This window comes from Schistocerca nitens, chromosome 7, assembly GCF_023898315.1.
Source record: "Schistocerca nitens isolate TAMUIC-IGC-003100 chromosome 7, iqSchNite1.1, whole genome shotgun sequence".
NCBI classification, from domain to species: domain Eukaryota; kingdom Metazoa; phylum Arthropoda; class Insecta; order Orthoptera; family Acrididae; genus Schistocerca; species Schistocerca nitens.
The window spans coordinates 229407577-229428761 of record NC_064620.1 but is presented as its reverse complement, the minus strand read 5'-3'; the positions used below and the strand labels follow the sequence as shown (position 1 = coordinate 229428761).

General features: G+C 43.6%; 1 protein-coding gene and 1 non-coding gene across 7 annotated transcripts in view; one reads left to right on the top strand and one right to left on the bottom strand.

Annotated features, from left to right (window-relative positions):
- Positions 1-21185, bottom strand: part of LOC126194700 (focal adhesion kinase 1) — a 775803-nt gene that overhangs the window by 371591 nt on the left and 383027 nt on the right. The gene's annotated exons all lie outside the window — the stretch shown is intronic.
- Positions 4163-4246, top strand: Trnas-gga (transfer RNA serine (anticodon GGA)). Its single transcript is given in 2 exon segments — positions 4163-4202; positions 4212-4246. It is a non-coding gene; the product is annotated as a tRNA-Ser (tRNA).

Below are 21185 nucleotides of genomic sequence, written 5' to 3'. Positions count from 1 at the left end.
CGCCATACGATATACCGCAATCGCGATAGGCTACAATCCGACATTTATCAAATACGAAAACGTGATGGTATGCATTTCTCCTCGTTACACGAGGCATCACAACAACGTTTCACCAGGCAAAGCCGGGCAACTGCAGTTTGTGTATGAGAAATCGATTGGAAACTTTCCTCATATCAGCACGTTTTAGGTGTCGCCACCGGCGCCAACCTTGTGTGAATGCCCTGAAAAGCTAATCATTTGAATATCACAACATCTTCTTCCTGTCGGTTAAATTTCGCGTCTGTAGCACGTCATCTTCGTGGTGTAGCAATTTTAATGGCCAGTAGTGTACAAAGCGGCAAAGAAAACAGGAATTTACTGGAAATAATGGGTCAGCACGAGAGACTGAAAAGTGCATTACGTGCTTGAAATCATGTGAAGAAGACTGAGTGTTGCGTACCAAATGTAGAGGCTGAGTGAGCCAGCGTTAATTTTGGCGGCATGGCATTACACTGGCGCCACTAACTACCTGGGTTGCCGACATCGATCTGATCGTATGTTTGGGACTAGCGTCTTTGGTCGAGGCGTGTGTTGTTGGTTTGGCGGGTGTTGGAAGGGAAGCTAGCTGGAGGGCACGTTGTTGCTTTTTGTTGCTTTTGGGGGACTCCTGCTGTCCGGTACGGGCCTCGAGAAGCCGCAAGTGGTTAAATCGGTCGGAGGCAAACCTTGACGGCTGGATTAAAGACTGGTAGCGGTGAGTTGCGGGAAGAGCAGTGGACAAAGCGTGAAACCTGGTCGGCATGTTCCCCGGTCTACTCCGCAAGCTTAAAATATACGGCACCTCGAAGACCGCTTGTACGGATCGGAGGCAATAACACCCCGGCTTGGAATCCTGGAAGTTATGGCGCCTTCATACCTGAGTGGAGTTAAGTGTTGTTTTTTTTTATTTTTTGGGTACTTGTTATCGTAAGGCCACGCCTATGTTAATGTGAATGGGACCAGTCATATTAAAGCGCCTCCGAGTGATTGTGTGTATCACATCGGTCAGTGTAACTGATGATAATTTGTTCTTCCAGACCATATTCCGTGCAAGTGTACGAATATTCTTTGTCGTACGTTGACTTGATGAAACTGAATTTGTAACACAGTCTGTATCGGAGGCAAGGTACCCTTGTAGATGAGTGTGCCTTAGTCACTGAATTAGCTGGCGCTGATACTTCACCTTATAATTTACAAGTAATTTTAAGCAGTGTTAAGCTTGTAACTTTTATGTGTAATTGCTTCCGCGATAAGCTGAGATTTCCTGCATCTTAGGCATTCTCGCGTGTAGCCTTATTTGGGCAGATTACTGTTCCCTTCTGATGTGTGCTGGCAGGTTAGTTTTAGCAGCGGACGACGCGTTCCTGTCCGCTCGGCCTGGAACAGAGACGTGTTTGCTTCCTGCTGCTGCTGCTGCGGCGGCGGCGGCGGCGGCGGCGGCACTTCTGTCGTTCCACGACGTCTGAGATAGCCGCAATCTGGTGCCTATACCAGCCGCATCTTGTTGGCTCAAGTGAAGTAAGTTCATCGTTTGATACTTGTCACGGCGGAGAGTCGTCAATTAATCGGGAAGTATTACTCTATCCTGTTTGGTGAATCCAGAAACATCAGAGGTTTAAAGCGTGTTCTGCAAGCCTGAAGCTCCTCCTCGCTAAACCTCCTCTTTAACTACTCGTTTAAACCTGACACCCTTATTGCTACTTTTGGAGCGTGTTAAGTTTTAAGACCTTTTGCTTGTGAATATTAACTGTTGAGCCTTCGTTTTACCCACTCCACTCATTGTGAAACTTACCTCGTTGTTCCCTGCTGGCCACTATAGCCACTCGCTATATTTCACTGCTTATCTTGTATTTTGGGCAGTTGCATGTTTATTTAAAGGTCATTGTCAATGTTTCTGCCAATTGTGTGCCCTCCCAGCTTTGCTTGTATTTTGGAGGATTGTGTGTTTTATTGCTTAAGGGGATTTTATTGAAGCTTATAAATTGTTAAGGGCTTTCCAACAGCCACAATCAGTGGAGTGATTTGTTATCCTTTCTGTATTCTGGATGGGCGTTATTCACTTATTTAACGTGGATACTTGGACATTGGCATTACATATAGTGGCAGTCATTTGTAATTCATTTTAACTCTGTTTGTTGAACCCGCTTGCAACTACGCCTAGCTGGTGTGACATCTTAGTTGTATTTCTCGACTGTATACTCCCTGTTTCAAGCCCTGTTCTTAACAATATCAATTGTTAAAGTTCGTTGTTAAAGAATTGAGCGTGTTCAACTTCTTTAAGTTATTGTGAGCATGTTATTTCTTAACAAGGCTTTTTTAATTTTAATTATAATATTGTTGTTAAGCAATAAAGTGTATTCGATGATGTATCACTGGGCGCATATTGGATGTGTGGATCAAGAGACTATTATGTATTTTGGTTCAAATGGCTCTGAGCACTATGGGACTTAACTTCTGAGGTCATCAGTCCCCTAGAACTTAGAACTACTTAAATCTAACTAACCTAAGGGCATCACACACATCCATGCCCGTGGCAGGATTCGAACCTGCGAACGTAGCGGTCGCGCGGTTCCAGACTGTAGCGCCTAGAACAGCTCTGCCACCTCGGCCGGCATTATGTATTTTATTTGCGATCTCTGTAATACAGTGAGCTAAATATTGGTGAGTTGATCTGAAATAGTAACAATAACTTTCCACGCTTATGTGTTCTACTACTATTCAATAAGTATCAGTGGAGTATACGAATAATAACCGATATTATCACAGAAAAGACAATGGACAATGTTGCAAGATACTTTTTACAAGGCTTGTAATTGTAGCTATTTTACTTTCGATGTTATTACGCACTATAAATAAAGGATAAAAATCATTACACTGTGCTATTCATAGAAGATGTCTTGAGGTTAGAGAATAGTATACTAATATTCCGATTAAGCACCGCAGTTACACAGTAGAGCCACCAAGCAATACTCCACGACTCTCCCCTACATTAAAACCTCCAACACTATAACTTTATCAAATCAGTTTTTTTCTGGGCAATAAATAGCAGCTCTTTGACTTATCAACAGCTCGAGGGACGCGACGCCATTAAGACAGGTAGACTGTCTCTGGGTTTAGTGCTAAAGACAGCTACACGCCATAATATAATACTGTATTACGGTGCACGCGTCTCAGGGCCACGGAGGGCTCTACCAAGCGCACCCCCTGTGAGGCCAACCACTACAGCCGTACCACACAAGCGAGACAAGTGCACATCTACGGCAGTGTGTGGTAGCGCGGGTAGCATGTGAGATAGAAGCTCTGCCATTAACACGTTGAACAAGGCAGGCTACCCTCTGCGCACTTGCTCTGTGTGTGTGGTAGGCAGGCGACAGACACGGCTGTGTCGGTGTTTACTGGCGGCGCCGGGACGGGACGGGAAGGGACGAGCCAGCGCAGCGCATCGCATTGTGCGGAAGTGCTGCCGGCCGCAGCAGATAAGATACCGCCGCCGCCGCCGCCAACACCACAGCCACAGCGATGGGAGCCCACCTAGCCAGCCAGCCAGCTAGCTGCCCGTCACGGAAAACTTCTCCCCCGGCTAATACCACGGCACACAAGTAGCAAGATGTGCACGGCAGCGGGAACGAAAACTAAAGTACTGCAATTGCTGATATCACCCGCCTGCTTAAACCCATCAAGTCATCAAAACTCTGGCGCTGCAGTCCGGAACCGCGGGACTGCTACGGTCGCAGGTTCGAATCCTGCCTCGGGCATGGGTGTGTGTGATGTCCTTAGGTTAGTTAGGTTTAAGTAGTTCTAAGTTCTAGGGGACTGATGACCTCAGCAGTTAAGTCCCATAGTGCTCAGAGCCATTTGAACCATTTTTTCATCAAAACTGCGAACCTGAACCACTCACCACTGCGCGAAAAATAGGCACGGATAACTTCACTTCTTCCGTTGCTGCTTGGTACAAAAACTTCGTAACTGTAAAAGACAGGCACTAGAACTATGGCTGTTTCTACAAGATTAACTTATTTACTTGCTGAATAATACTGAGGAACAAGCGTAACACTTCTCTGAGTGTTGTTCACGAGCACTGCATCCTCTCTGACAACAGTTGTTGTCTTTTGGTGGTCTTGTACGCTGAAACCCAGTTAGGCCGGCCGGGGTGGCCGAGCGGTTCTAGGCGCTACAGTCTGGAACCGCGCGACCGCTAGGGTCGCAGGTTCGAATCCTGCCTCCGGCATGGATGTGTGTGATGTCCTTAGGTTAGTTAGGTTTAAGTAGTTCGAAGTTCTGGGGGACTGATCGCCTCAGATGTTAAGTCCCATAGTGCTCAGAGCAATTTGAACCAATTTCTTTGAAACCCAGTAAGCTAAATACATACTGTAGAACACCCACAATTTTGTCTCATTTATAGTCAGGAATGATATGAATTAAAACACCAGATATCATGTATACACTGGCTGATCATTAATAAAACCGACAAACTACACGGACAGATTCCTGACTGAAAATGGAGGAAAAGAGGGCCTATGAACATGTGTCCGGAACAGCATCGTTGCCGCGTTTGCTCACGAATAACAGTTCCTCTGACCACTTGCCGCGTGTTCCTCGTGTGTTGTAGGCTGTCTGAATGCCGCAGCGTACTGTAAGCAGCAGAATGGTCCGACATTAATGTCGGGAACAAGCCCAGATGGTGTTTGTATACGGCCAAGCAGACGGAAAAGGTGGAGAGGCACCACTACTATACCGAAACAAGTACCCTCACAGACATCGCCCTTTTTGGGCGTTTGTGTGATCAAGGGTGCTTTCAGACAGACGAACGTGCAGGGAAGCGGCGGTCTGTGCGTACATCAGATTTGGAGGACCGGGTTCTACAGGATATTGAGACGAACCCCAGCACAAGCTCCAGACAAGTCGCCCGCCAACATGGTGTAAACCAAAGTACTATCGTGTGTGTGTGTGTGTGTATGTGTCCTGCATGACAACAGCTACTATCCCTATAATCTGTAACCCCATGGAGGCCATTTTGAACATCTGTTGTGACATGGATGTGATGCAGCTCTGTACTGTGTTCTGGGACGACTTGTCATTGGATGCACACCCTCCATTTCCAGACACATGTTCATAGGACCTTTTTTGCCCCATTCCCAGTCAGGAATCAGTCCCTGCAGTTTGTTGGTTTTATTACTGTTGTATTAGAGTGTGTATTCGTAAACATCCACTTTTCTCCACGACCACCAGCTGCCATTCCCATATGGTTGTGTTGATCGATAGCTTTTCTGCAAAACGTTTCCAGTGGCAGATTGTGGCGCTGATTTAACAGAGTTGTGTGAGTGACACAAAATGTTCTACACAGCTTTACTTCCAAAAAGTTCGGTCCGAATGCATTACTATTTTAGCAACGAATAGAAATGGATTGTATGTAACTAAAATGGCAAAACGTAAGAGTTTTTACCAAAATCACAAAGAAATAATGCAGCATGAAGAAACGATACAGAAAGAGAAAATGGCTGTAATTTGAGCAATGCAGCGAATAACAGAAGGTTTAAGTGAAGAACAATGTCAACATATTCGAAAAAAGCACGTTCCAAATCATAGTATGAACTCAACAAGTGAGCAAGGAAGTAAGCGGCTTCGCGAAAAATTTGCAACTTGTGTCCTTCCGTTATGATGCCTTGAAAAGAGCACAGTCAACATCCAGCGGTCGTAATACAATCTAAGTGTTCCATAGGTTTGAGATAAGGCGAATTTGGTGGCCACATCTACTTGAGTCCAGCACCATTCTCCTCAAACAAAGGTAGCACAATTCTGGCCTTGAGAAACGGACAGTTATCTTTCTGGAAGATACCATTGTCGTCGGGGAACACATCTTCACCTATATTCTGGAAGTCACAGTGAAATGGATGGCAAATGGCACTTCCCACTGTACCACTTACTGCGGTTTTTTCCCGTTCCTTTCATGTATGGAGCGCGGGAAGAACGACTGTTTAAATGTCTCTGTGCCTGCTGTAATTAATCTTGTTCTCACGATACGTACAGGGGGTTATAGTACATTCCTAGTGTCATAATTTAAAACCGGTTCTTCAAACGTTCTCGGAATAGTTTACGTCTATCTTCAAGAGCCTGTAATTTCACTTCTTTCAGCACCTCTGTGACTCTATCCCACTGGGCAACCAAACCTATGACCACTCGTACTGGGTACTGCCCTTCTTTGCATACGTTCAATATCCCCTGTTAGTCCTATTTGACACTTGAGCAATTCTCCCTTGTAGACTGATTGAAATTTCCCTACTATACTACCAATAAACCGAAGTCTGCTTTACCTACGACTGAACCTGTGCGATCGCTCCATTTCGTATCCCTACAAAATATTACACCCACGAATTCGTATGAGTTGACCGATTTCAAATGTCACTCATTGACACTGTAGCCCATACGATACTACGTTTTCTTGTTTTGTGACGTATACATTTCTTAAAATCTGAAGCAAGCTGCCACTTTGAAATCTTGTCAAGATGGACTGAATATTTGTGCACCTTGTTTCAGGAAGTACTTCATTACCGATAGCTGCATCATCTGCAAAAAGTCTGAGGTTTTTATTAACATTGTCCGCAAAACACACTTCCCTGGCGATCGCCCGATTTTTTTTTAATTTATTCGCTTTCGGTACGTGCCGATACAGCCATGTCAACAGTAGAAAGACGATATGACAGTGAGCTTCCACAATTCAGAATATTCATTAAGGTCAAGCCATACCCTCGTACGAAGTTACAAAGTCTCTGAATTGTCATGTGACGCCACGGAAGCGATTTTCGTGTCAGTTATGATGATATGAAGATAAAGACAATACAACACCCAGTTCCAAGCGGAAAGAATGTCCTACCCGGCTGGGAATCGAGCCCAGATCCCTTCGGTAAGTAATCCCCCACGCTGACCCCGCAGTTACCGAGGTGGTCAACACCCGAAGTTACTTCTGCGTCAATAGATGATTCTCCATCCTAAATAACATGCTGCGTTCTAAGGAAAATCATAAATTCTGTCTGATATCGCACACGATAGCACTTTTGATAATGAGCGCAGATATGGTACCGAGTCAGTCTTTTCGGAAATCAAGAAATACTGCATCAATCTAACTGTCTTGATCAAATATGACTGGATGCAGGTGGTCAGCAAGAATGTCAACAGCTGCCATGGTGCCTTCTTCATCTGCAATTACTAGTACTACATGGCCCAAGCAAGCTCGGGTGAATGCCCCCCCTCCCCCCCGACACACACACACACACACACACACACACACACACACACACACACAGAGAGAGAGAGAGAGAGAGAGAGAGAGAGAGAGAGAGAGAGGAGGAAAATACTGTCGGCATTGGTCTGCGTCAGTGGCACGGTGCTTATCTGGAGCAGATGTTTAGTTCGATGACAGCGCATCCGGACAGTACGACCGACATGGTGCAAGAAGAAACTCGATTCTACGGTCCAAGCGACATGCTTTTATTCCCACTGTCCACACTCAATGATCCCGTGTCCACTGCGATCGCAATTGACGATGTCGCTGGGTCAACAAGGAAACAGGTCGGCGTCCTCTGCTGCGGAGCACCACGTTCAACAATGTGTGCCGAGCGGTGGTCACCGAAATTTTCGTTGAAACAAGACGAGAAATGCAATATGTAGTCAGACTGCTTTAGAGATGGAGAAAGCCACCGACCTCCCCCTTCTGTGATGAGCCAAGAACCTTAAACACCCTGTCGCCTACTCGTGATTTCACCGTCGTTCTTTTAATTTCCACAGATGCGCATGACAGCAGCACACGAACGGACGACAAGCCGTTTCCGATATGCTCGTTTCCAGGCACCGGACCAAATAAATCTGAATGGTCATATACGTAACATATACGGGATGGTCCATTGATAGTGACCGGGGCAAATATCTTACGAAATAAGCATCAAACGAAGAAACTACAAATAACGAAACTCATCTAGCTTGAAGCGGGAAACCAAATGGCGCTATGGTTGGCGCGCTAGATGGCGCTGCCATAGGTTAAACGGATATCAACTGCGTTTATTTAAATAGGAACCCCCCATTTTTTGTTACATATTCGTGTAGTACGTAAAGAAATATGAATGTTTTAGTTGGCACACTTTTTTCGCTTTGTGATAGATGGCGCTGTAATAGTCACAAACGTATAAGTACGTTGTATCACGTAACATTCCGCCAGTGCGGACGGTATTTGCTTCGTGATATATTACCCGTGTTAAATGGACCGCTTACCAATTGCGGAAAAGGTCGATGTCGTGTTGATGTATGGCTATTGTGATCAAAATGCCCAAAGGGCGTGTGCTATCCTGGACGACATCATCCAAATGTCCGGACCGTTCGCCGGATGGTTACGTTATTTAAAAAAACAGGAAGTGTTCAGCCACATGTGAAACGTCAACCACGATCTGCAACAAACGATGTTGCCCAAGTAGGTGTTTTAGCTGCTGTCGCGGCTAATCCGCACATCGGTAGCAGACCAATTGCGCGAGAATCGGGAATCTCAAAAACGTCGGTGTTGATACTGCTACATCAACATCGATTGCACCCGTACCATATTTCTATGCACCAGGAATTCCATGGCGACGACTTCAAACGGCGTGTACAGTTCTGACACTGGGCACAAGAGAAATTATGGGACGATGATAGATTTTTTGCACGCGCTCTGTTCAGCGACGAAGCGTCATTCACCAACAGCGGTAACGTGAACCGGGATAATATGCACTATTGAGCAACGGAAAATCCACAATGGCTGCGAAAAGAGGAACATCAGCGACCTTGGAGGGGTTAATGTATGGTGCGGCATTATGGGAGGTAGGATAATTGGCCCCCATTTTATCGATGGCAATCTAAATGGTAAAATGTATGCTGATTTCCTACGTAATGTTCTACCGATGTTACTAAAAGATGTTTCACTGCATGACACAATGGCGATGTACTTCCAACATGTTGGATGTGCGGCACATAGCTCGCGTGCGGTTGAAGCGGTATTGAATAACAAATTTCGTGACAGGTGGATTGGTCGTCGAAGCACCATTCTATGGCCCGCACGTTCACCGGATCTGACGTCCCCGGATTTCTTTCTGTGGGGAAAGTTGAAGGATATTTGCTATCGTGAGCCACCGACAACGCCTGACAACATGCGTCAGCGTATTGTCAATGCATGTGCGAACATTACGAAATCGAACTACTCGCTGTTGAGAGGAATGTCGTTACACGTATTGCCAGTGCATTGTGGTTGACGGACGTCATTTTGAGCATTTATTGCATTAATGTGGTATTTACAGGTAATCACGCTGTAATAGCATGCTTTCTCAGAAATGATAAGTTCACAAGAGGTACATGTATCACATTAGAACTACCGAAAAAAAACGTTGAAACGTACCTACGTTCTGTATTTTAATTTAGAAAACCTGCCTGTTACCAACTGTTCGTCTAAAATTGTGAGTCATATGTTCGTGACTATTACAGCGCCATCTATCACAAAGCGAAAAAAGTGGTCCAACTAAAACATTCATATTTCTTTACGTACTAAACGAATATGTAACAAAAAAATGGGGGTTCCTATTTAAAAAAACGCAGTTGATATCCGTTTGAGCTATGGTGGCGCCATCTAGCGGGCCAACCATAGCGCCATTTGGTTTCCCCCTTCAATCTAGACAAGTTTCGTTCTTTGTAGTTTTTTCGTTTGACGCTTATTTCGTGAGATATTTGGCCCGGACACGATCAATGGACCACTCTGTATATCAAGGCGAAGACGGGCAACGATCTCTTCAGCGCGGATGAACACCAGGCTCGAACTCTTACGGGAATCGCAAATAACGAGGACAGCAGTCAAGCCGGCCGGAGTGGCCGAGCAGTTCTAGGCGCTACAGTCTGGAGCCGCGCGACCGCTACAGTCGCAGGTTCGAATCCTGCCTCGGGCATGGATGTGTGTGATGTCCTTAGGTTAGTTAGGTTTAAGTAGTTCTAAGTTCTAGGGGACTGATGACCTCGGAAGTTAAGTACCGTAGCGCTCAGAGCCATTTGAACAGCAGTCAAGGGGCACAACGTTAGTAGTGTGTCGATCAGTCATGAATTTGGGTCTGAGGTGTGGTAGGGTAGTCCGTGCAATTCTGTTGACCATTGCGTCCGGATGGCGTAGTGGTCAGAGCTTCTGCCTAGTACGCAGGTTCGAATCCCGGTGAGGCAAAAATTTCCATCTTTCTCCGTTGATTTTAATCAAAGCCCACTCGCAGCCAATGTGTCTCGTTCCTTTGTGTCTTAATCTGACATCTGTAAGGGTCACTTATGTCAGTGAAGATCCCCATTTGCGGTCTGTATCGTACCTCTTGAATCCCCACTAGTCTCTGTTCTCCTTAATCACGGTATCACGTGCCAGCTGCGCCACCAGGCGGTATTCCATCTCGCGTCGGGTAGTGGTCACAATGCTTTGCCACATCAGTGTAAGGTGGATACTGTAGAAAAGTGGGTATACCAGCGTCTGTGAGCTTCCTCCCCTGCTGAGTGCTGCAGACGGCTGAGTTGGCGCCGCCGCTACCGCGCCCCGCAGTGCTGAGTAGACCAGGAGTAGAGGAGGAGTACGACAGACATCGCCGACACGACCTGGGTGGGCCGGACTCGAGCCGCTGCTTCCGTATGCGCCGGACGACGCCTTAGGGCCGCCAGTAATCGCATCCTCCCTGTTCCGTTCTGCTGTTCCCACCACGGCGCCACCACCATCACAAGCACTGTGATGCCTGCCTCGCTTTACTCAAAACGTTGCGAACACTCCGTCCGTCGGATTACATCAGACAGCTTACTTGCCTACACTAGCCGCACTTTGTTCTTTACACTCCTATGCAAATTACTGAGTTACAAAAGACAGTTGTGGCGTTAATTATGCTTGGAGACGATTAGATGAATTCATTTTTGACCACCAGACAACCAGTTACTTCTGTAGCATATTTTCACATTATGCTCACTGCACCTCTAACAACAGCATTGTTGTTTATTCTGTAGCTCAACTGTACTATGGTTGTGAAAACATGAATGGTACCTATCTACCATAATGTATTTTTTGATTTTGTACTTATCTATATGCCAGGACACCCAGTTTAGTAGATCTTTATGATGACTTCGCACACGCTTGTACGAGCACTGTGTTTTTTGTTGTATACGGCGCTTTAAGTTTTATTTTCGTTTTTTGTCTCTCGTACATGTTTTATTGCTGCAGTATTATTCTGCAGTAGCGGGATACAGTAACATCCTTTGTTAGAGTATTGTTTCTTACCAGTAAAAACTACAAAAATTTAACTGAAAACTAAAACAAAAAATTCCCAGGTTTTTCCCGGTTTTCTCCCGGATGAAAAAATTGCCGGTTTTCTCCCGGTTGTCCCGGGTCGTATACACCCTGGAATAGCCATGTGAGTCACATTGCCTTCGGACAGGGGTGTGAACCTGTGTCTCGTTCCGCCAATGTCTCACGCCACACCAAAGCACGGCCTTGACGAGCTGTCTGGCTTGGCCAGTTTGTGTTTCGTCGGCGTGTGACTCCATGGTTTCCGGTCTGTCCGACTGGGCCAGCAGCAGCTCCAGCCGAGCACGACCGCCTGTCACTTGCGGCGGCAGCTGGTTGCGGTGACGTCACGGCCAGCGTGTGGTGACGCCACTGTCAGTGACTCAGTGACTGCAGCGCCCAGTGGTTACTGCTCGAGCTACGCCAAGTCCGCCAGTCACCTAATCAACACACCGCCCAACTCCCTTTAATGGCAGTACACCGACTTCGCAACCAGAAAAACACTTTTACTTGTCTCTTGTCTACTTCCTACGTACTCGATTATTTGTTGGATAGATGAAGAAGCTTGCACAGGATAGAGTAGCATGGAGAGCTGCATCAAACCAGTCTCTGGACTGAAGACAACAACAACAACATACTACAATATGTCTTCTCCTACAGCTTTTACGCTCTACAGCTCCCTCTGTTACTTCTAGGTTATTCTCTAATGTCCTAACACATATCTCTTTATCGTGTCTCTTCTTCTTATCACTGCTTTCCACAAAACATGTCTGCTGTTACGTCCTACAACTAGGGTTGGCGGTTATCGCTGAAACAACTGATTTTCAGTTGTATCGTTTTTTTTCCAGCATCATCTAACTGGACTGTTAAAAACCGCTAAAAATAACCGGTTTCTGAAATAACCGATTTTTGGCTTTTTATTTCTGTTATTTCCTGTGGTAAACGTAGAAATCGAACAAAGATTGAAAATTTTTGACTACCTCAGTTTCAAGATACACAGAATCAAAATATTAAATTAAACTGGTAAACCAAAGAAAACTTAGTCCGTTCACCGTTCGCTGCTTCCCCCAAAAAGTGATAAATGGTTGGATACTATAAAAAAATTACCAGTATTCTTCCGATCTGATCACGTAAGTGTAGAAAAGTTGTGGAATGTTTTCAGAGAGATAGTATCGACAGTAATTGAGAGAGTACCACATAAATTAATATGTGATGGTACTGATCCCCCATAGTACACAAAACTGGCTAGATCGTTGTTGCAGAACCAACGAAAAAAGCATGGCAAACTTAAAAGAACGCAAAATCCCGAAGATTGGCAAAGTTTTACAGAAGTTCGAAATGTGGCGCGTACTTCAATGCGAGATGGAGTTAATAATTTCCACAACGAAATTCTGTCTCGAAATCTGGCAGAAAACCCAAAGAGAGTCTGGTCATACATAAAGCACACCTATGGCAAGACGCGATCAATACCTTCACCGCGCGATAACAATGGTGAAGTCACTGATGACAGTGCCACTAAAGCAGAGTTATTGAACACGGTTTTCCGAAACTCCTTCACCAAAGAAGACGAAGTAAATATTCCTGAATTCCAGTCAAGAACAACTGCCAAGATGAGAAACATAGAAGTAGATATTCTCGGTGTAACGAAACAGCTTAAATCACTTAATAAAGGCACGGACTCCGGTCCAGACTGTATACCAGTCAGGTTCCTCTCAGAGTATGCTAATAAAATAGCTCCATATTTAGCAATTATATACAGCCACTCGCTCACAGAAAGATCCGTACCTAAAGACTGGAAAATTGCTCAAGTCACACCAATACCCAAAAAGGGAAGTAGGAGTAATCCGCTGAATTACAGGCCTATATCACTAACGTCGATTTGCAGTAGGGTTTTGGAACATAAACTGTATTCGAACATTATGAAGTACCTCGAAGAAAACGATTTATTGACACATAGTCAGCACGGTTTCACAAAATATCGTTCTTGTGAAACACAACTAGCTCTTTATACTCATGAAGTAATAAGTGCTATCGACAGGGGATCTCAAATTGGTTCCATATTTTTAGATTTCCAGAAAACTTTCGACACCGTTCCTCACAAGCGTCTTCAAACACAACTGCGTGCCTACGGAGTATCGCCTCAGTTGTGCGACTGGATTCGTGATTTCCTGTCAGAAAGGTCACAGTTCGTAGTAATAGACGGAAAGTCATTGAGCAAAACAGAAGTAATATCCGACGTTCCCCAAGGAAGTGTTATTGGCCCTCTATTGTTCCTGATCTATGTTAACGACATAGGAGACAATCTGAATAGCCGCCTCGGATTGTTTGCAGATGATGCTGTCAGTAAACGTCTTGTAAAGTCATCAGATGATCAAAACGACTTGCGAAATGATTTAGATAAGATATATGCACGGTGCGAAAAGTGGCAATTGTCCCTGAATAAGGAAAAGTGTGAAGTTATTCACATGAGTACTAAAAGAAATCAGCTAAATTTCGATTACGCGATAAGTCACACAAATCTTAATAGCTGAATTGGAGTGGCAATCATTAAAACAAAGGCGTTTTTCGTTCCGAAGGGATCTTCTCATTAAATTTCAATCAGCAGTTTTCTCCTCGGATTGCGAAAACATTCTGTTGGCACCCACCTACATAGGGAGAAATGATCATCACGATAAATTAAGAGAGATCAGGGCTCGCACAGAAAAATTTAAGTGCTACTTTTTCCCGCGTGCCGTTCGAGAGTGGAACGGTAGAGAGACAGCTTGAAGGTGGTTCATTGAACCGTCTGCCAGGCACTTTATTGTGACTAGCAGACTAATCACGTAGATGTAGATGTATTCTTACTGATTCCAATTTTTTGAAACTCTAGTCAGCGCTCAAGGGTGAAAACTGAGATCGAAGAATTCTATCTGTCTTGCTAATTTGCCCGTTTTCAACGACTACAGGAAGATAAGGCATATTATGTAGACATAGGCAGCTGATCAGCTGTATTCTATTTTTATTATATACAATGAGTGAACTGTTAAGTTTCAGATTTTCTCCTTACATTATGTCACAAGTTTGTCGTGGCTTCTCACGTTTTTAATCTTTTAAAGCAAATGGAGCATTTTTTATTCACTGATACGGCACTTCGCCCGCCCCCCCCCCCCCCCCCCCCCCCCGCCATGAACCATGGACCTTGCCGTTGGTGGGGAGGCTTGCGTGCCTCAACGACACAGATAGCCGTACCGTAGGTGCAACCACAACGGAGGGGTATCTGTTGAGAGGCCAGACAAACGTGTGGTTCCTGAAGAGGGGCAGCAGCCTTTTCAGTAGTTGCAGGGGCAACAGTCTGGATGATTGACTGATCTGGCCTTGTAACACTAACCAAAACGGCCTTGCTGTGCTGGTACTGCGAACGGCTGAAAGCAAGGGGAAACTACAGCCGTAATTTTTCCCGACGGCATGCAGCTTAACTGTATGATTAAATGATGATGGCGTCCTCTTGGGTAAAATATTCCGGAGGTAAAATAGTCCCCCATTCGGATCTCCGGACGGGGACTAATCAGGAGGACGTTGTTATCAGGAGAAAGAAAACGGGCGTTCTACGGATCGGAGCGTGGAATGTCCCCTTAATCGGGCAGGTAGGTTAGAAAATTTAAAAAGGGAAATGAATAGGTTAAAGTTAGATATAGTGGGAATTAGTGAAGACTTATGGCCAGGTGAATACAGGGTTATAAATACAAAATCAAATAGGGGTAATGCAGGAGTAGGTTTAATAATGAATAAAAAAAATAGGGGTGCGGGTAAGCTACTACAAACAGCATAGTGAACGCATTATTGTGGCCAAGATAGACACGAAGCCCACGCCTACTACAGTAGTACAAGTTTATATGCTAACTAGCTCTGCAGATGATGAAGAAATTGATGAAATGTATGAAGAGATAAAAGAAATTATTCAGGTAGTGAAGGGAGACGAAAATTTAATAGTCATGGGTGACTGGAATGCGACAGTAGGAAAGGGAAGAGAAGGAAACGTAGTAGGTCAATATGGATTGGGGATAAGAAATGAAAGAGGAAGCCGCCTGGTAGAATTTTGCACAGAGCATGACTTAATCATAGCTAACACTTGGTTCAAGAATCATGAAAGAAGTTTGTATACATGGAAGAACCCTAGAGATACTAAAAGGTTTCAGATAAATTATATAATGGTAAGACAGAGATTTAGGAACTGTAAGACATTTCCAGGGGCAGATGAGGACTCTGGCAACAATCTATTGGTTATGAACTGTAGATTAAAACTGAAGAAACTGCAAAAAGGTGGGAATTTAAGGGGATGGGACCTGGATAAACTGAAAGAACCAGAGGTTGTACAGAGTTTCAGGGAGAGCATAACGGAACAATTGACAGCAATGGGGGAAAGAAATACAGCAGAACAAGAATGGGTAGCTTTGAGGAATGAAATAGTGAAGGCAGCAGAGGTTCAAGTAGGTAAAAAGACGAGGGCTAGTAGAAATCCTTGGGTAACAGAAGAAATATTGAATTTAATTGATGAAAGGAGAAAATATAAAAATGCAGTAAATGAAGCAGGCAAAAAGGAATACAAACGTCTCAAAAATGAGATCGACAGGAAGTGCAAAATGGCTAAGCAGGGATGGCTAGAAAACAAATGTGAGGATGTAGAGGTTTATCTCACGAGGGGTAAGATAGATACTGCCTACAGGAAAATTAAAGAGACCTTTGGAGAAAAGAGAACCACTTGCATGAATATCAAGAGCTCAGATGGAAACCCAGTTCTAAGCAAAGAAGGGAAAGCAGAAAGGTGGAAGGAGTATATAGAGGGTCCATAAAGGGGCGATATATTTGAGGACAATATCATGGAAATGGAAGAGGATATAGATGAAGATGAAATGGGAGATATGATACTGCGTGAAGAGTTTGACAGAGCACTGAAAGACCTGAGTCGAAACAAGGCCCCAGGAGTAGACAACATTCCATGAGAACTACTGACAGCCTTGGGAGAGCCAGTCCTGACAAAACTCTACCATCTGGTGAGCAAGATATATGAGACAGGCGCAATTCCCTCAGACTTCAAGAAGAATATAATAATTCCAATCCCAAAGACAGCAGATGTTGACAGATGTGAAAATTATCGAACTATCAGTTTAATAAGTCACAGCTGCAAAATACTAACGCGAATTCTTTACAGACGAATGGAAAAACTGGTAGAAGCCGACCTCGGCGAAGATCAGTTTGGATTCCGCAGAAATGTTGGAACACGTGAGGCAATACTGACCCTACGACTTATCTTAGAAAATAGAGTAAGGAAATGCAAACCTACATTTCTAGCATTTGTAGACTTAGAGAAAGCTTTTGACAACGTTAACTGGAATACTCTCTTTCAAATTCTGAAGGTGGCAGGGGTAAAATACAGGGAGCGAAAGGCTATTTATAATTTGTACAGAAACCAGATGACAGTTATAAGAATCGAGGGACATGAAAGGGAAGCAGTGGTTGGGAAGGGAGTGAGACAGGGTTGTAGCCTCGGCCCGATGCTATTCAATCTGTATATTGAGCAAGCAGTAAAGGAAACAAAAGAAAAATTCGGAGTAGGTATTAAAATCCATGGAGAAGAAATAAAAACTTTGAGGTTCGCCGATGACATTGTAATTCTGTCAGAAACAGCAAAGGACTTGGAAGAGCAGTTGAACGGAATGGACAGTGTCTTGAAAGGAGGGTATAAGATGAACATCAACAAAAGCAAAACGACGATAATGGAATGTAGTCGAATTAAATCGGGTGATGCTGAGGGGATTATATCAGGGAACTGAGACGCTTAAAGTAGTAAAGGAGTTTTGCTATTTGGGGAGCAAAATAACTGATGATGGTCGAAGTAGAGAGGATATAAAATGTAGACTGGCAATGACAAGGAAAGCGTTTCTGAAGAACAGAAATTTGTTAACATCGAGTATAGATTTAAGTGTCAGGAAGTCGTTTCTGAAAGTATTTGTATGGAGTGTAGCCATGTATGGAAGAAAACGTGGACGATAAATAGTTTAGACAAAAAGAGAATAGAAACTTCCGAAATGTGGTGCTACAGAAGAATGCTGAAGATTAGATGGGTAGATGACATATCTAATAAGGAGGTATTGAATAGAATTGGGGAGGAGTTTGTGGCACAACTTGACTAGAAGAAGGGATCGGTTGGTAGGACATGTTCTGAGGCATCAAGGGATCACCAATTTAGTACTGGAGGGCAGCTTGGAGAGTAAAAATCGTAGAGGGAGACCAAGAGATGAGTGCACCAAGTAGATTCAGAAGGATGTAGGCTACAGTAGGTACTGGGAGATGAAGAAGCTTGCACAGGATAGAGCAGCATGGAGAGCTGCATCAAACCAGTCTCAGGACTGAAGACCACAACAACAACAACGGCCCTTCGTGAAGTACTTCTAGACTAGGGATAGTGCCATTCTGTAATACAACTGACGTCCGACCACGATAGTGAGAAACTACCATACGGACCAGATGAGGCCAGTCTTGCACATTGCATGTACACGCGTACCATCTAACACGACACACCACATGGAAATAGGTACATTATTGTCTCAGCGGTGCTGTGCCAAATTTTACGCTATGTATTAGCTACTCGTTTGCGTCGGCATGGTTATTAAAATAGCGCTGATTGTTTTCCCATTTCGCGTAATAAACCAATATTTCAAAGCAATGCAAATTTTACGAATAAAAATTAATCGTTCTTTAAAAAATATTTACATAGAAACGAAAAATTGCGTCACTGCTATGATTAATTGATTTTCGGATTTTTACCCGCTTGTTAACAAAAAATAAAAACACCTGTTATAATCGAGACCAGACAAATGTCGAAAAATACCCGTTATTCATAACTAAAATACCGCTATCTGTTTTAACCGGTCTGTTTTTCCCCTCTCATACCTTCGACCTGTCAGACACCTTCAGATGAACAATTTTCAAGCGGTGAACAAGATTAACCATGGAAAGCGTGAATTTGTTGTTAGCGGAATTGTTGGTTTTTCAACTATTTATTTTTTCCATCTCCATAACATGGGCGGAGAGCCATGGTCAGGACTAACACTGCTGTCGACAGTGAATGACACAGCCAAAAGTCGTGTAGACTTTAGAATGTGCAGTTGCAGCCGGTCCTCGCGTCTGGTAACAGTTTCAAAGTTTCTCCAACGAGAATTCCTCTCATTTCTTGCTCTCGTCTCAGATTAATCTGAGCTTCACTGAACGTTTTACGAATGTAATGATGTCTCTAATCTTCTTTACAAAGAGTCGTATTAATGTTACAGAAGAAATACTTAATGAATCTTCTTTTCGTAGAGTCCATTCACAAAAATTGTGAAAAAATGTGATTACTTACTTCATATATCCAGTAAAAGGTATACTGGAAATATAATTATGGAAACCCGGGAAGTGGGCCGTCATTATCGATGTATCGACAGTAGGGGAGCGAGGGGCTTGTGTTAACAGGGGTAATTAGTAACAGGTTCTTTTCACCAGCATCTTAAACTTTATTAGCGTATTTCTTTGACACGATTTGACCTATAAACCGCGCCGCATCATGTTGCCATAGCCGGTGTCCCGTCGGCCGGCGCAGTGAGCGGAAGTGTGCACGCGCTTCACTTTTGTCAGGTAATAGAAAATTGTACTGTCGTAAAATTTTGGTTTGCGTTATTATTATCAACTAATTGCAAACTTTCTATATCTTATTTACATTCAAATTTATCTATCTCTGATAATGTGTAACAGTTTTTCAGATCGCTAAGCCGACCGGTGTGACCGAGTGGTTCTAGGCGCTTCAGTCCGGAACCGCGCGACCGCTACGGTCGCAGGTTCGAATCCTGCCTCGGGCATGGATGTGTGTGATGTCCTTAGGTTAGTTAGGTTTAAGTAGTTCTAAGTTCTAGGGGACTGATGACCTCAGATGTTAAGTCCGATAGTGCTCAGAGCCATTTGAACCAGATCGCTAAATTGTTTAAATAGTTATCTTGATAAATGTTAAAAATCATACCATAGGGTTAGTTGTAACAAAATCCCGGGGCTTGTTGTAAAGTGTACAAAAGAAAGTCAGAGCGAGCAACACAAAGGCAAGAAGTGTACGAGTTAGCAGCAGCTGAAGTTGTAGAAAAAAAATGCAGTATTCGGAAAGCTAGTCAGACTTTCGGATTATGTCACATCTTTCTTTATAGATGCATAAAGAAAAGGAATAATAATAAATGTATAGGAGTAGGTTATGTTAAGCCAACACAAGTATTTACTGCAGAAGAAGAGGGTAAGATGGCTTCCTACCTACTCAAGTGCGCCGAAATATATTTTAGACTAATTCCTATAGAAGTAAGGAAACTAGCTTACCAATGAGGTGTGCAGCTTAATGCTAAAAACATTCCTCCTTCTTGGCATCAAAATAACATGGTTGGTACTGACTGGTTCCAAAATTTTATGCGCAGAAATCCACAGTTATCTTTAAGGATACCAGAAGCGACGTCTTTAAGTCGAGCGACGTCGTTCAATAAGGCTAACGTTAATTCATTCCTTGCAATATATCAACGACTTCTCCAAAACTATCAGTTTAATGCTTCTCGAATATGGAACATTGATGAAACAGGGGTCACAACGGTTCAAAAATCTAAGTAAATAGTAGCTGCTCGTGGCCAAAAGCAAATAGGAGCTGTCACATCGGCTGAGAGGGAAATTCTTGTAACACTTGCTTGTGCCTCTAACGCTGTGGGTAATTTTATCCTACCGATGTTCGTTTTTCCCAGGCTCAAATATTCTGAAATGTTTATTCGTGGTGGACCTCCAGATTGCATTGGAGCTGGTAATTCCTCTGGATGGACGACCGAAAAAAGAATTTATAATTTTTATGGATCATTTTATCAAACACGCCAAACCCACCAAAGAAGAGCCAGTTCTGTTGCTACTTGATAACCATAGCTCGCACGTGAATATTGGAGTTGTTGAAAAAGCCAAAGAAAATAATGTCATCATGTTATCGTTTCCCCCGCACTGCTCCAATTTGCAACCTTTAGACGTAGGAGTGTGCGGCCCTTTTAAAAATTACATAAATAGGGCACAGACAGCATGGATGCACAACAATCCGGTGAAAACGATGACATATATGACAGCCCAGGTATTGTGAAAGAGTCGTTACCGCTTGCTTTAAACCTTGCTAACATTATGAGTGGATTTAAAGCTTCTGGTGGGTGGTCTTTGAATGCTGATATTTTCCAAGACTCCGACTTTGCGCCATCTTATGTCACTGGTCGTCCAGATCCTACACAAGAGCCAGATGTCGTAAATGCCACAGAAAATTTATCATTGAATCTTGAAAATCCAGAACTATTAGATTCTGCCCCTGAATTAGATATCAGCACCACGGAAATTATAAGCCAAATCGAAACTGCGAACGAACCAACTCAGAGTTGCTCCAGTCTACAAAAATCTTTTTCGCCATCGAAGATTAGACCTCTACCAAAGGAGCCACCAAGAAAAACTAATACAAATAGCAGACGCAAAAGAAAATCTACAGTATTGACGGACACCCCTGAAATAGAAGCTTTACAAAAGGAATATGGGGAAAAGATGAAGAAACAAAACAGAAAAAAAGATGACAAAATGAAAGGAAAAGGTAAAGAAAGGGGAAGAGGAAAGGCAAAGGTAAATCAACAAAACATAAAACCGGAGTGGACAGAGCTAAAAAAAAGATTTCATGTTCAGATTCAGAATCTGAATCAGAAGAGTTGTATTGTCCGGTATGTGGTGACGCTTACACAGATTTAAATAAAGAAGATTGGGTCGAGTGTTGCATTTGTAAGATGTGTGGGCACATGTAGGATGTGTTACA